This window comes from Canis lupus, chromosome 11 (genome assembly GCF_003254725.2).
Source record: "Canis lupus dingo isolate Sandy chromosome 11, ASM325472v2, whole genome shotgun sequence".
NCBI classification, from domain to species: Eukaryota; Metazoa; Chordata; class Mammalia; order Carnivora; family Canidae; genus Canis; species Canis lupus.
Genome location: NC_064253.1, coordinates 58,443,695 through 58,459,535, shown reverse-complemented (window position 1 = coordinate 58,459,535; position 15,841 = coordinate 58,443,695). Strand labels below are relative to the sequence as shown.

Genomic DNA, 15,841 nt, shown 5'->3' with positions numbered 1-15,841 from the left:
AGGAAAAAGCAAGATATCTTAAATAATAACACTAATCTGTTTTTTCCTAATGTAGTTTCATTTAGATCCTATTTCATTTACAGTTTATCCATATCCATTTTCTCTTGAAACTATTAATAGTCCAGGACAATAAATTATTCTCTTAATAGGAAGACTTCTGTTTATAAAGTATCATTCCACAATCATTGAGAAATGCATCCCCAATTTTTTTTTATCTAGTATTAAATGGACTATTTATTTTTCTCTAGGTCTTTGTTTTATCTGTACAATTTCTGCTACTCATAGAAGAATAGAAATAGTATCTCCTACTTGGCAGATCTTAAGGAGCTGATAAACACAGATTTGATGTATTTGAGGTATATGAGAAATTAGAAATGATGTTTTTTTTCAGACTTGGAATCCCTTTCCATATTGAAATCTAACACTTTTCCCCATGCACAAATATGACTCTAACCTACCTCTGTGCTTGGAAAAGCAGTTGACAAGGACAAAAAAAAAAAAGAGGGATAAGAAGTCATGAGAAAAATCCACAGCACCACTAAAAGTGTAGGAAGATAGATTCTTAGGATGGGTGTATGGTTAATAAGTGTGGTCACTCCTCTCCCATCCTTCACAGAAATGAAGCAAGGGACTTTTTTTGATGATGAGAAGTGAAGGATTGTAAACATGAGAATGAAATTGGCAAAGACTCTCTATTAAGTGAAATTTGGGGCTTTTTTTGACATAGTAGCTTTCAGAACCTCATTTATTAAGGCAGGCAGGAGAGGAGATGGTAAAGAAGTGCTATTCAAAAATTGTGTGCTCCTTATGCTATACCTCTTGAGAATGTATGAATGATAAGGAGAACCACTGGAAAGCGGGAAGAAAACACTTTATTTCGATAACTAGCTTTATTTTCCTGGACTATTATTCATAAAAATTACCATTTAGTCTACTTTTAAACACATAGTATTTTGTTGTTATTAAGAGATACTTAAAGAGAAAACTTGAATCCTATAACCAGAAAAAAATATTAGCCATAAAAAGCATAATTCATTTCTGATCATGTTCCTTTAGTTTTAGTTGTTCTAGAAACTCATAGATTATAATCTCATGTCTTAACAGAGAGCAGTGTCCACTGGAGTGCTGCTCAGTTGATGAGTACATTTGAAAATCACATTCAATTTTCTGTAATATTCCCAACTCAAGAAATTTAAAACCATGTGCTAGTGAAAATAAATTCCCTAAATGCTTTAGAACAAACAGACCACTAGACATAATAAACTTCTGGAATAGATTCAAAAAAACTTAAGAAATATTTGACTCAAAAAACAAAAGCAAAAAACAAAAACAAAAACAAAAGCACTGCATTATATATAAAATGTAGTATGAATTCTTCATGCCAATCTATATATAATATACAAGCAATATGTGAAATATGTGAGGAGTTCCAGGAAGTTGAAAAGAAATCTACAAACATGTCTTGTTTTTTGTTGTTTTTGTTTATTTATTTATTTTTTATTATACCCTTCTTTCATATGGCTCTTATTCCCATTTTCTTTTTAGCACACATGCTATTCCATTTTTCTGGGAATACATGTATAGTACTTAGGATCCCAGAAGACCCAAAAGCCACACTCAAGAATAATTCAAAGAAGATTTTAAAAGGTGTGAACAGACAGACACCACCTTAGATAGTATTGTTCCTAAAAGTTAGTAATACTAGGATTTCATTAGATCTCTGGTCCTGAAGAGATGAAGCTAAAAATATTAGTCACTTGACATGTTAAGACAAAACAGATTGTTACATTGTCAAAAGACACAAATGGTTGCCAGGTAAGGATCATCTGACAGGAACTAAATAAACTTTTCTTCAAGAGGGATGCTGCTGGGCTAAAGCAGGCCTACAGGGACGGAGTTGGAATAATCAGTGTCCTAAGTCAACTCTCATCTCTCGCTCCTATCTCCTGCCAGGACCTTCTTTAGCCAGACCCATCAAAAACCCAGGAATGGGGAATCCCTAATGTAACTCATACATTTCAGCCTCCCTATAGTGCAGGGAGTAGAAATGTGGAGAGCGATATTTAAGAGCATCTAGAGATATCCAGTGAATGTAGATATGTCTGTGTCATCAGTATATTTCTATATGAAATCTAACTTTTTAACAAAGAAGAATAAATATATAGCTATATAGCAGGAGAAGAAGAAAGAATTCTGCTTTAATCATAAATTATGGGCTAACCACTGTGTTAAGCACTTTAAAAATGAAATAAGTAATATTTTTCACATTTTACTTAAGGAAATAGGACAGAGAAAACAAATGGATGACTCAGGATCATAAAACTAGTTAGGACTAGAAATTCAATTTCGATCCATACCTAATTCTAAAGTACTTGCTTTTATGCACTATATGATAAAGCTCTGCTCTTTGCAACATCCCTGTTTCTCTCTGTGTTCCAGCCAAATTTGATAATTATTTGCTGGACATGTCCTGACATTTCCAATCTTTGTGTCTTGGAGGTAAAATGGTCGAGGAGGCAAAGTTCCCCTCTGGCTCTGAAGTGGATTACAAATGACTCACTACAGAGACTCATTCCTTTTTTCTAAATGTTCCCATCCCTTCAGTCAACATTATTGAGTTGATGTGTATACCATACACTGAACTAGGTAATGACATTAATTAAATAAATATTTCATTAACGGAATGCTATTTGCAATGGGTAGAGCATAAGGCATACATAGTGAAAGGAGGTGGGTTTGAACAGGTAGAAAATGGAAGGGTCATCATGAGTTTTGAAAATCCCAGCATTGTATTGAGATTTGATTTTATAGACAAGGGGAAATTTTATTATTGTATTTTTAGTAGTAAGCTAATATGGTCAGATATGCATTTAGAAATATTGCCTCAAATGCAGTGAATTGAATGGGGTGATGTTTGCAACAGGAAGACCAATTTTGAAATTTTGTAAAATAATCTAGGTATGAGATGACAATGATGCATGAGAAGTGCTGGCCAAAAGAGAGATGCATGAATAAAAAGTTGTTGGAGTGAGGGTGGATGACATTAGAATATGAAGCTGTACCATTTTTTTAAAAATTATTCATTTCTTCCTTCAGCTTCTTTTTTCAAATGGAATTTACTCAATTGCTCTTTAATTAGAATATGTTGTTTTTCTCTTTGTGTTATAAAAACTATTACTTCTGACTACATAATGATACAGAGACACTGAGCTATGTATTCTTTAGTGTCTAGGCTAAGAAAAGTATTGAGTCTAATGTTGTATTCGATATTATTTGGTGACCTCTTTTCAACCATAATCCTAGAACCCAAGAGGTCATCCAATCTCCACTGAAGGAAAATTTAATCCCTCTGTGTTCTGTGTTCCCAAAATACCAGAGTACATATACTCTGAGTATAGTCCTTATCATACTGCATAAGTATTCATTTTCTTTCTGTTTTCCTCAGCAGGAGTCAGTACTGTAGGATTTTTCCTTTACAAATTATTGACTAAGATTCGGGGGAGCATATTCTATCTTAACCTGGACTTTGGAACCACACAACCATGGTCCTGTTATTTGTTCAGTGATTAGCTCCTCTGAGTCTCAGTTCGATTCTAAATGAAGATAATAGCACTTTCCACTATGTTGTGGATGAAGTAAAATAATGTATATTAAGGTCTAAGCAAACTACCCAGTACCATGTAATTAATTAATAGATTAAAATAATCACTATTATCCTTTTTCAGCATAGTTTTGGAGACCTATAATGAATATTCTGACAAATGAATAATAATAGCTAAAATGTTAATACCAAATGTCACACACAAATCTAAGCAGTTTTCACAAATTGACTTCTTTAATTCTACAGCAAACCTAGATATTATGACTGTTATGACAGTTTTGCAGATGACTAAACTAGACCAGGAGTGATTTATATAATATACCCGAGTTTTACATAACCTGTTAATGACAAAGCCAGGATTAGAACCATGCCATTTATTGCCTTTCCAGAAGGAATGAATAAATCAATTTCCTTTATTCCCATAGCTACTAAAAGAAAAGAAAGAAAAACACTATCAAAAAACAAAATTTAAAAAAAAATCATTGGTATCATTCATGCACAAATGAGGTAAAGCATGAGCCTGTTTTTCTCAATGCAGCGTTCTCTTACCAAGCTTGATCCTGGTACATTGTAAGCCTAATGAACTATTGAATGAATAAGTGCCTGTTTATAATTCATACATACAGTTAATTCTGTTTTAATTGTTTTGAATGATAATTATCATAAACAAGAACAGCAATAAGAAAATCAAACCATATGTCAAAGGATGTGATTAAGTGTCATGAACTGAGACTAGCTTGAGAGTTGGGAAGAGGGTGACAGTGTAGTAACAGAAAGAATGCCACAAGTACATCTCTCCTGCTCCTGGGATAACTTACCTTATTTCCAAATCTGCCACTTGAATCTAGTGTGATAAAATATTCTTATTCCAGAGTGTTCACGCCAACCACGCAGCATCACTACCTTCCTTTGGACAAACAAATGGTGAAATATTTGTCAGAATTTGTATGCAACGTGCCTTTTTAGCAATAGCAAGCAAATTAATTATTGTTTAACATAAAACCTCAATATTTCTTACATACACTTGTATTTTTCCAATAGTGACAATCATTTGGAGATGCTTCTGTATTTTCTAGTCAAGAAAACGGTCATGAGTTTTATCTATTCTCTCGTTTTTGTGAATTCGATTAAGATTATTAACAGAATATATGTCTGAGCACACATTCAAACTGTGTGAGCATCAGGCACTGGCAGGCCCAAGATTTCCAACTTGTTAGAAATCAGTATTCAGGGCAGGAACATTCTAAGCTTCTGCAAGAGACACAGACAGAAAATAATGCTTAGTTTATGCCACTTAGACATAAAAGAGATCACATCATGCACTGATTACATTGCTGTTTTCAGAATTCAGACAGCCTGTTTTTCTGCCTGTGATTTTATTCAGAAAGGTTAAAACAATATTAATACTTTGTACTTCGGACTTCAGACCTATGTTTATCCTGAATCTAAGCAAACAGCTCAATATGTATTGTCAACAAATATTCACTGTCCAATATCCTCAAACTGAAATTTGAGAAAAACAGATTTTTTTCAGTTTCCCTCCTTCATGAACATAGTGAAAAAGGTATTTTCAGTTCACCCTTTGCCCGTACCATTCAACACACCAAACATATAAGAAGTATAATTGTAGTTTCTAATAAGTCTTCCCTGAACAACTATTTATTCTGATACTCTGCTGATAGAATTGTAAAGACCAGTGATTTCTGACTTTAAATAAAACTGAACATCAAGTGACCAAGCATTTTCAAAGATTGGTAAATAGGAGAATTTGGTGTAGTTTTAAAGCTACTTTCGGTTGGCGTACTATCAAATGAGCAAACAAATTAGTGTCAAGGATATATGCAAGATATGGTTACAAGGGAGTGAACAAGTTATTTGTTGTCAAGGAAGCAAGGCACAAATCCGATGGTCAGTGCAGCCCTCACAATGTTGGCACAGATGTTTAGAGATGTGGTCTTGCTGCCTCTTACCACATTGGACTATGAGAGATACTGTATCATTCCTCAGATACAACTGCCTCCATATAAGGCAATTTCCTGCATCATCAAAGGAATATTTCTGTATTCTCTTTTTTTTTAATATTTTATTTACTTATTTATGACAGACACACAGAGAGAGAGAGAGAGGCAGAGACACAGGCAGAAGGAGAAGTAGGCTCCATGCAGGGAGCCTGATGTGGGACTGGATCCCGGGTCTCCAGGATCACACCCTGGGTTGAAGGTGACACTAAACCTCTGGGCCACTGGGGCTGCCCTCTATTTCTTTCTGTACCATTGGATTGGAACACCTGGACATAGCCAATACTGTGCCAGCGACCTACGACTTGTCCATTTCATATACTATCCTCTCCAACTATAAGATTTTGTGATCAGGACACCCAGTCTGTGCTCACTTCAGAAAAATTTAAAAGGAAAGTGTGATCTCACAATGAGGTATGGAGGAAAGTATATGGAATACAAATCAGAAAACAGCTCTGCTTCTTGTTAACTATGTATTTTGGACAAGTTAATTAGCCTGTCAGAACATCAGGTTTTTCTACAATGGGAATAATCAGAAAGCCTACTCTATATTTCTCATTGGGTTTCTGGGAAGGATATATATCATCATTAGCATAAATGCAGCACTCTGTAAATTCCAAAATGTTTTATTTATGCTAGGTTTGGTATTACTGCCTCAATGAGAGCAAATAAACTAGTTCTAGTTCTTCCTCTGTGAGATTAGAAAGGGAATTTAACAAGAGTCCCAGATTTGGCAGACATTCCTAGTAGCCCTCACAATATCCACCCTTACCCCCATCCTCACCTTTCAAAAATTAATGGACTTGATTTAAAGTTCATAGAAAATTTGAGCAGAAAGTACTGAAGTTCCCATATACTTCTTCTCACCCCCAAGGCTCTGATGTGTTATATTTGATACAATTGATGAACCAATATTAATATATTAAGTGAAGTCCATAGTTTACATTAGAGTTCATTCTTTGTGTCGGATAGGGTTTTTTTTGTTTGTTTGTTTGCTGAATGCATGATTTAATGTTATCCACAATTACAGTATTATACAGAATAGTTACAGTACCCTAAAATTTTGAATTCCACATAGTCATCCCTCCCTTGCCCAAAAGCGTAACAACCATTCATCCTTTTACAGTGTCTATAATCTTGATTTTCCCAAATTGTCATGTACTTGAAATCATACAGTATGTCATAGCCTCTTCAAATGGGCTTCTTCCACTTACAAATTTGTATTGAAGGTGCCTCCATGTCATTTCATAGCTTGATAGCTATTTCTTTTAATCATTGAGTAATATTCATTTGCATGGATATATCATTTCATTTATTCATTCACCTGTTGAAGAACATCTGGGTTGCTTCCAAATTTGGGCAATAATGAATAAAGTTACAGTAAACATTCATGTTTGAAATTTTATGTAGTATAAGTTTTCAATTTACTCAAGTAAATACCTAGGAATACGATTACTTGATTATTTAGTAAGACTAAAGAACTGCCAAACTCTCTTCTAAAGTGCCTGTGTAAATTTGGATTCATCTAGCAATAAATTAGAATTCCTGTAGTTCCACAAACTTGTCAGAATTTGGTGTCAGTGTTTTGAATTTTAGCCATTGTAATAGGTATGTAATGGAATCTCATTGTTATTTTAATGTGTACTTCTCTAATAACGATGGTATTGGCATATTTTCGTATGCTTACTTACCAGGTATTTATCTTCTTTAGTGATTCATCAATTCAGATCCTTGTCTGTTTTTTGTGTTCCTAAATCTTTTTAAAAATTTTTATTTTATTTTTACATTTAAATTCAGTTTGCCAACATATAATACACAGTGCTCATCATATCATATGCCCGCCTTAATACATCACACAGTTACCCCATCCCCCACCCCTTCCCCTGTTGTTCTTTATCTTAATGTTGATTTTTAAAAGATTTTATTTATCTGAAACAGCACAAGCTGGGGGAGTGGCAGGCAGAGGGAGAAGGAGAAACAGGCTCCCCGCTGAGCAGGGGAGCTAGATCCCAGGACTCTGGCAAAGGCAGACACTTGACCAACTGAACCACCGGGGTGCCCCTTAATGTTGAATTTTAAGTTATCTATAAGTCTGGATCTGAGTCATTTATTAGATATATGATAGATATTTTAGATAAAGATAACAGATAAAAATATTTTTCCTAGTCTGTGTCTTGACTGTTCTTTTAACAGCATCTTTCACAATGAAGTTTTTGTTTGTTCATTTGTTTTTTAATTTTAATGAAGTCTAATGTACCATTTTTTTCCATAGGTCATACTTTTGCATTGTATCTAAAAACTCGTTGCCAAATCCAAAGTCACCTAGATTTTTTTCCTATATTATCTTCTAGAAGTTTCATAACTTGCATTTTACATATAAGGCTATGATCCATTTTGTATTAATTTTTATGAAAGGTGTAAGGTCAATATTTAGATGCATTTTTTTCATGTGCACGCAGTTTTCTCAGCACCATTTGCTGAGAGAACTATCCTTTTCCCATTAGGTTGTCTTTGCTCTTTTGTCAGAGGTAAGTTGACTGTATTTGCATGAAACTGTTTTGGAGCTCTCTATTCCTATCTATAGAATTATTTGTCTCTTCTATCACTAATACCACAGTGGCATGATAACTACCACATTTTAAGACTGGAAGCCTGGAGGGGAGGAGTTATAATGGAGGAGTAGTGGAGGAGGACCTTCTGCTTGCCTTGTTCCATGAACACAGATAGATAATTATTAAATCATTCTCAACACCCAGGAAATCATTCTGAGGACAGAGAGAACAAACTAGAAGGAGAAAAGAAGCCACATTGTGGAAGGTAGGAGATGCAGTGATGTGATTTGAGGGAGAAAATCTCAAGTGCTGCAGAGCGTAGGGAACCCTGATCACTGAGAGAGGAGAGAAGGAGATGAAACAGTATACAGGGAAAAGAAAGACAAAACATTTCCCCACAACCATTGACTAGGAAAACTAGAGAAGTTGATTATTGCAAGTTTTTATAAGCAGCAGAGCTGAAAGTCTGAAGCTTTAAAAGTCTGTACCATCACCAGAGTGTAGCAGTGCTCATATGGGGAAGGAAAGCAGAGGCTTGAGAGCAGACAGCATGGTCTGAGGATCCCCAGGGTCACACTAGAAGAGACAGTTCCACTTCTTGGAGTGCATTTGGGTGAGGTGTCAATGCCTCTCAAAGGACAAAAGAGCCGGAAGCATGCCATTGAATTGCCCCATTCATTAGCATAAGAGCTGAGATGCCTGCTGAGGGCAGCTAATCTAGATACCAGCTTTTTGCTACACTTTACCATAAACTCTGAGCCCCTATGTGGTTGTGCAGCTGCTTTTCTGGGACAATCTTGTACCAGCCACAGTGCAGTGAGACCCTCTCCCAGAAGATCAGCGTGGCTTCACACCATGCTAGGTCCCCAAAATTTGGAGTTTTGAAACCCAGCCATGCACCGGAGATAAAATAGGAGCACTGCGCCACCATCTGGTAGGTAGGCAACACAGACACAGACAGGGTGAAGGAAAGAACGACAGAAGCCTGGGATTGTTCACCCTTCTGTGAAGACTTCCTGAAGAACAATGAGCACAAAGTCCCCCCTCAAGGGAAGAGAGTGGGTCGGGGTCATTTTCACCCCTTCCAGCAGCACAGACGGACGTCAGTGAGCACACAGTGCACAGTGGAGGCCTTGAGCCACTTACACCAAGCCTCTCCCTCTACACTCCACAGGCCTTTTTAAACTGATAAGAACATATACTACACTTGATCTTAGCCAAAAGGCCGAGAAGCGATATCACAGGCCTTTTTAAATAGGGCAAGTGTGATTGAGAGCCAGAATACCGGCAGGCCACTCCCCCAGAAGACCAGCACAATCTCTCACCCATGCACTCATCATAGACTGCTACAAAGCTTCAGCTCTAGTGGAAATAGAACCAGGCACAGGCTTTTCTAGTGCACAAATGACAGAAACCTAGACAAGATGCCAAGATGGAGGAATTCATCCCCAAAGAGAAAACAAGAAGAGATCATAACCAGGGAGCTAATCAAAATAGATATAAGTACTATGCCTGAATAGAATTTTTGTTTTTTTCTGAACCAGAATTTAAAACAACAATCATAAGGATACTAGCTGGGATTGAGAAGAACATAGAAGAAACCAGAAAGACCCCTACCACAGAGAAAAAGAGTTAAAAATTAGTCCTGCCAAAATAAAAGATGCTATAACTGAGATGCAAAACCAACTGGATGCAATGACTATAAAGATGAAAGAAGCAGGAAATGAATAAGTGATATGAAGTTAAAATTCTGGAAAATAATGAAGCTTGAAAAAAGAGGAAAGGAAAAAATATTAAATCACAAATAAAGACTTAAAGGAACTCAGTGACTCCATAAAGCATAATAACATTCATATCATAGGAGTCCTGCAAGAAAAAAAAAAAAGAGGGGAAAGGAGGCAGAAGGTTTATTTGAGCAAATTATCACCAAAAACTTGGGGAAAGAAACAGGCAACCAAATCTAGGAGGCACATAGATCTCCCACCAAAATCAACATGTTTTGGCCAGTACCAAAACATATCAGAGTAAAATTTAAAAAATACAAACATAAGGAGTTTACCCAAAAACAGTAAAGGAAATCCCTGACCTACAAAGGAAGACAAATCAGGTTAGCAGCAGATCTCTCCACAGGAATCTCCACAGGCCAGAAGAAAATGTCCTGATATATTTGACATAATAAATGGGAAAAAATATGCAGCCAAGAATACTTTATCCAGCGAGTCTTTCCAAATAGAAAGAGAGATAAAGAGTTTCTCAGACAAACAAAAACTAAAAGGAGATTATAACCACTAAACCAGCCCTGCAAGAGATATTAAAGGAGACTTTTTGAGTAGGAAAGAAAGACCAAAAGCAGCAAAGATAAGAAGGGAACAGAGAAAAACTCCAGAAACAATGACTTTATAGGTAATACAATGGCACTAAATTCATATCTATCAATAATTACTCTGAATGTAAGTGAACTAAATGCTCCAATCAAAAGACAAAGAATATCAGAATGGACTAAAAAAACAAGACCCATCTATATGCTGCACACAAAAGACTCATTTTAGACCCAGACACCTCGAGATCAAAGATGAGAGGATGGAGAACCATCTATCACGCTTGTGGATGTAAAGAGAAAACCAGAGTAGCTATACTTACATCAGACAAACAAGATTTTAAACCAAAGACTGTAACAAGAGATGAAGAAGGGCACTATATTGTAAAAAAAAAAAGGGGGGGGGTTATATCCAACTATCCAACAAGTTATTACAACTAACAATTGTAAATATTTATGCTCCCAACTTGGGAACACTCCAATATATAACTCATTTAATAATAAACATAAAAAATCTCATGGATAGTAATACAATAATAGTAGAGGATATTAACACCCCACTTAGAGTAATAGACAGATCATCTAAGCAGAAAATCATGAAAAAAGCAATGGCTTTGAACAGGGCAAGATGGACTTAACAGATATATTCAGAACATTTCATCCTAACACAGTAGAATATACATTCTTTTTGAGTGCATATGGAACATTGTCCAGACTAAATCACACAATGGTTCACAAATCGGGATTCAACAAATACAAAAAGACTGAGATCATGCCATGCATATTTTCAAGCCACAATGCTATGAAACTTGAAGTCAACCACAAGAAAAAAATTTGGAAAGACTACAAATACATGGAGGTCAAAGAATATCCTACCAAAGAATGAGTCAGTTAATTGGAAAATTAAAGAAGAAATTTGCAAATACACAGAAGCAAATGAAAACAAGACAGCCCAGTACCTTTGGGATGCAGCAAAGGCAGTCCTAAGAGGGAAGTATATAGCAACACAGGCCTACTTCAAGAAGCAAGAAAAGTCTCAAATACACAACCTAATTTTGCATCCAGAGGAGCTAGAAAAGGAATAGCAAATAAAGCCTGAGTTCAGCAGAAGAAGGGAAATAATAAAGATTAGAACAGAAATAAATGACATAGAAATGAGAAAAAACAGTAGAGCAGATTGAAATGAAAGTAAAAGCTGGTTCTTTGAAATAATTAATACAATTGAATAAACCCCTGGCCAGCCTTATCAAAAAGACAAAGGACTCAAATAAATAAAACCATGAATGAAAGAGAAGAGATCGCAACCAATACCACAGAAATACAATTATAAGAGAATATTATGAAAATATATGCCAGCAAACTGGGCAATCTGAAAGAAATGAATAAATTCCTAAAAACATACAAAATGTTGAAACTGGAAGAAATAGATAACTTGAACAGACCCAAAACCAGCAAAAATATTGAGTCAGTAATTAAAAACCCCCTAACGAACAACAGGCCTGGGCCAGATGGCTCTCCAGGGGAATCCTATGGGATATTTAAAGAAGAATTAACACCTCTTCTTCTCAAACTGTTCCAAAAAATAGAAAGGAAGGAAAACTTCCAAACCCATTCTATGAAGCCAGCATTACCTTGATTCCAAAAGGAGACAAAGACCCCACTAAAAAGGAGAATTACAGACCAATATTACTGATAAACATGGATGCAAAAATTCTCAACAAAATGCTAGCAGATTGAATCCAACAGTATTTTAAAAGAATTATTCACCATAATCAAGTGGGATTTATTGCTGGGTTCTAAGAGTGGTTGAGTGTTCACAAATCAATCAACATGATATACCACATTTATAAGAAAATGGATAAAACTCACATGACCCTGCCAATACAAGCAAAAATAATTTAACAAAATACAGCTTCCATTCTTGATAAAAACCCTCAACAAAGTAGGGATAGAGGGAACATACCTCATCATTAATGAAAACTCACAGCTAATATCATCCTCAATGGGGAAAAACTGAAGACTTTTCCTTTATAGTCAAGGACAAGATAGGGATAGTACTGGAAGTCTAGCCTCAGCAATCAGACAACACAAAGAAGAAAAAGACATCCCAATGGGCAACAAAGAGGTAAAACTTTTACTATTTGTAGATGACAGGATACTGTAATGTAGAAAACACAAAAGACTCTGCCAAAACATTGCTAGAACTGATAAATGAACTCAGCAAAGTCACAGGATACCAAATCAACCTACAGAAATCTGTTGCATTTCTGTACACTAATAATGAAGCAGCAGAAAGAAATCAAGCACTCGAACCCTTTTACAGTGGCACCAAAAAAAACATAAGATACCAAGGAATAAACCTAACCAAGAAGTAAAAGACCTATACTCTGAAAATTATAGAACATTTATGAAAGAAATTGAAGAGGACACAAAGAAATTGAAAAACATCCCATTGAAATAACAAATACTGTTAAAATGTCTGTACTACCCAAAGCAATCTACACTTAATGCAATCCCTATCAAAAAACCATCAGCATTTTTCACAGAGCTAAAACAAACAATCCTAAGATTTGTATGGAAATGCAAAAACTCCAAATAGCCAAAGTAATCCTGGAAAAGAAAAATAGAACTGGAAACATCATAATTCCAGACTTCAAACTGTATTAAAAAGCTTTAGTCATCAAGAGCGTATGGTACTGGCACAAAATAGACACAGCATTGGATGTTATTCTGTATGTTGGCAAATTGAACACCAATAAAAAATAAATTTATTATTAAAAAAAGAAAATTAAAAAAAAAGACAAAATAGACACATAGATCAATGGGACAAAATAGAAAACCCAGAAATGGACCCATAACTATATGGTCAACTAATCTTGGACAAAGCAGAAAAGAGTATCCAATGGAGAAAAAAAAAGACAGTCTCTTCAACAAATTTTGTGGGAAATACTGGACAGCAACATGCAGAAAAATGAAAATGGGCCATTTTCTTACCCCATACACAAAGATAAATTCAAAATGAATTAAAGACCTAAAAAGTGAGACAGGAAACCATCAAAATCCTAGAGGAGAACACAGGCAGCAACCTCTTTGACCTGGGCCATAGCAACCTCTTACTGTACATGTCTCTGGAGGCAAGGGAAATAAAAACCAAAAATGAACTATTAGGATTTCATCAAGATAAAAAGCATCTGCATAGCAAAGGAAACAATCAACAAAACTAAAAGGCAGCCTACGGGATGGGAGAAAATGTTTGCAAATGATATATCTGATAAAGGGTTAGCATCCAAAATCTAAAAAGAACTTGCCAAACTCAACACTCAAAAAAACAAATAATCCAATTAAGAACTGAGCAGAAGACATGAATAGATCATTGTTTTCCAGAGAAGATATCTAGATGACCTACAGACACACGGAAAGATGCTCAACCACTCACCATCAGTGAAATAGAAAGAAAAAACACAATGATACATCATACCAGTCAGAATGGCTAAAATTAACACAGGAAACAACAGATTTTTGGCAAGGGCACGGGAGAAAGAGGAACTCTCTTATACTGTTGGTGGGAATGCAAACTGGTGCAGCCACTGTGGAAAACAGTATGGAGGTTCCTCATAGCAGTACCGAGGTTCCTCAAAAAGTCAAAAATAAAACTACTCTTCTATTTCTACTTTTTGAAAGTTTATATCATAAATGGATGTTGGATTATCTTTAATGTTTATTGTATGCATTAATATGATCATAGGATTTTTTTCCTTTAGCCCGGCCAATGCAATGGAGTAGAGTAATTGATCTCTGAATGTGGAACTAGACTTGCATGTCTAGAAGAAATCCTAATTGGTTATGCTGTATAAATCTTTTTATGCATTGTTGGATTTAATTTGCTAATATTTTGTTGGGGAATATTCATTTTTGTTTATAAGAGATACTGGTCAGTAATTTCCTTTTTATATTTGTCTTTGCTGGCCTTACTATTAGGGTAATTCTAGCTTTATTAAATGAGTGAGGAAGTCTACTTTCTAGAAGAGATTTTAGAAAAATCAATATTATTTCTTCCTCAAATGTTTGGCAGAATTCACCAATGAAACACCTTAACCTAATCTTTTCTATTTTGGAATATAATTACTTGTTGATTCGTTTACTTTTAGACATCTGTACTGATTATTTCTTGTTGTTTGACTTTTGATAGATGTGTCCTTCAAAGAATTGTGCTGTTTCATCTAAATCATAAATCTGTGGGCTTAGAGTTTCTCAGAACGTTGCTTTACTGTCCATAGGATCAGTAGCAATGACCTCTCTGTCATTTCTATTAGTGTTCTGTGTCTTATCTCTATTTCTTGGTTAATCTGGCTAGAGTTTTATCAAATTTAATGATATTTTCGAAGAACCAGCTTTGGGTTACATTGATTTCTCTATTGTTCTTTCTGTTTTCAAGTCCATTGATTACTATTCTGATTCCTATTATTTCCTTTCTTCTGCTTACCTTGGATTTAATTCACTCTTCTTTTTTTTTCTGGGTTTTCTAACGTAGAATCTATTGCTAATTTTATACCTTTATTCTTTTTGAATATGCACACTTAATGCTATAAATTTCCTTCTAACCCCTGCTTTTGCTGCCTCCCACAATATTTAATAGGTTGTATTTTTATTTTCATTTGGTTTGAAATATTTTTAATTTCTATTGAGACTTCTTGGTACAAGTGTTATTTAGCATTGTGTTGTTTCAATCTCCATGTATTTTGGAATTTTCCAGATACCTTTTTGTTATTGATTTACAATAAGACAATCTCAAACCATTGCAGTCTGAGAGCATACTTCGTATGATTATCTCTTTTAGATCTGTTTAGGTATGTTTTATATCCCAGAATATGGGATATTTTGGTGAATTTTTCCTATGAACTAAGAAAAATATTTTTTCTGCTGTTGTTGGATGAAGTACCCTATAAATACCAATTAGATCAGATTAACTGCTATCATATGCTCACTGATTTTGTACTAACTGGATATTTCAATTACTGATAGAAGGGTGTTGATGTCTGCAGTTATAATTGTGTATTGCTTTTTCCTCCATGCAGTTCTATCAACTGTTGTGTCAAGTAATTTGATGCTCTACTTTTAGGAGAATACACATTAAAGATGGTTTTGTCTTCTTGGAGAATTATCCACCTTGTCACTATGTAATATATCTCTGTATTCCTGATAAGATTCTGATAATCTGTATTTCCTTTGGATATCACTTTCCTTCAAAACCTTTTTCTAGCAGTTAGCATTTCCTAAAGTATAGATTTGATTGCAATAAATTAGCATATTACCCTTTAATCTAAAATTGTCTAACGCCATTTGTAAAGAATAA

General features: G+C 35.1%; 1 non-coding gene across 1 annotated transcript; it reads right to left on the bottom strand.

Moving 5' to 3' along the window:
• Positions 1-9,224: 9,224 nt before the first annotated feature.
• Positions 9,225-9,408, bottom strand: LOC112650619 (U2 spliceosomal RNA). Its single transcript, XR_003130324.1, has one exon. It is a non-coding gene; the product is annotated as a U2 spliceosomal RNA (small nuclear RNA).
• Between the last annotated feature and the right edge of the window lie 6,433 nt (positions 9,409-15,841).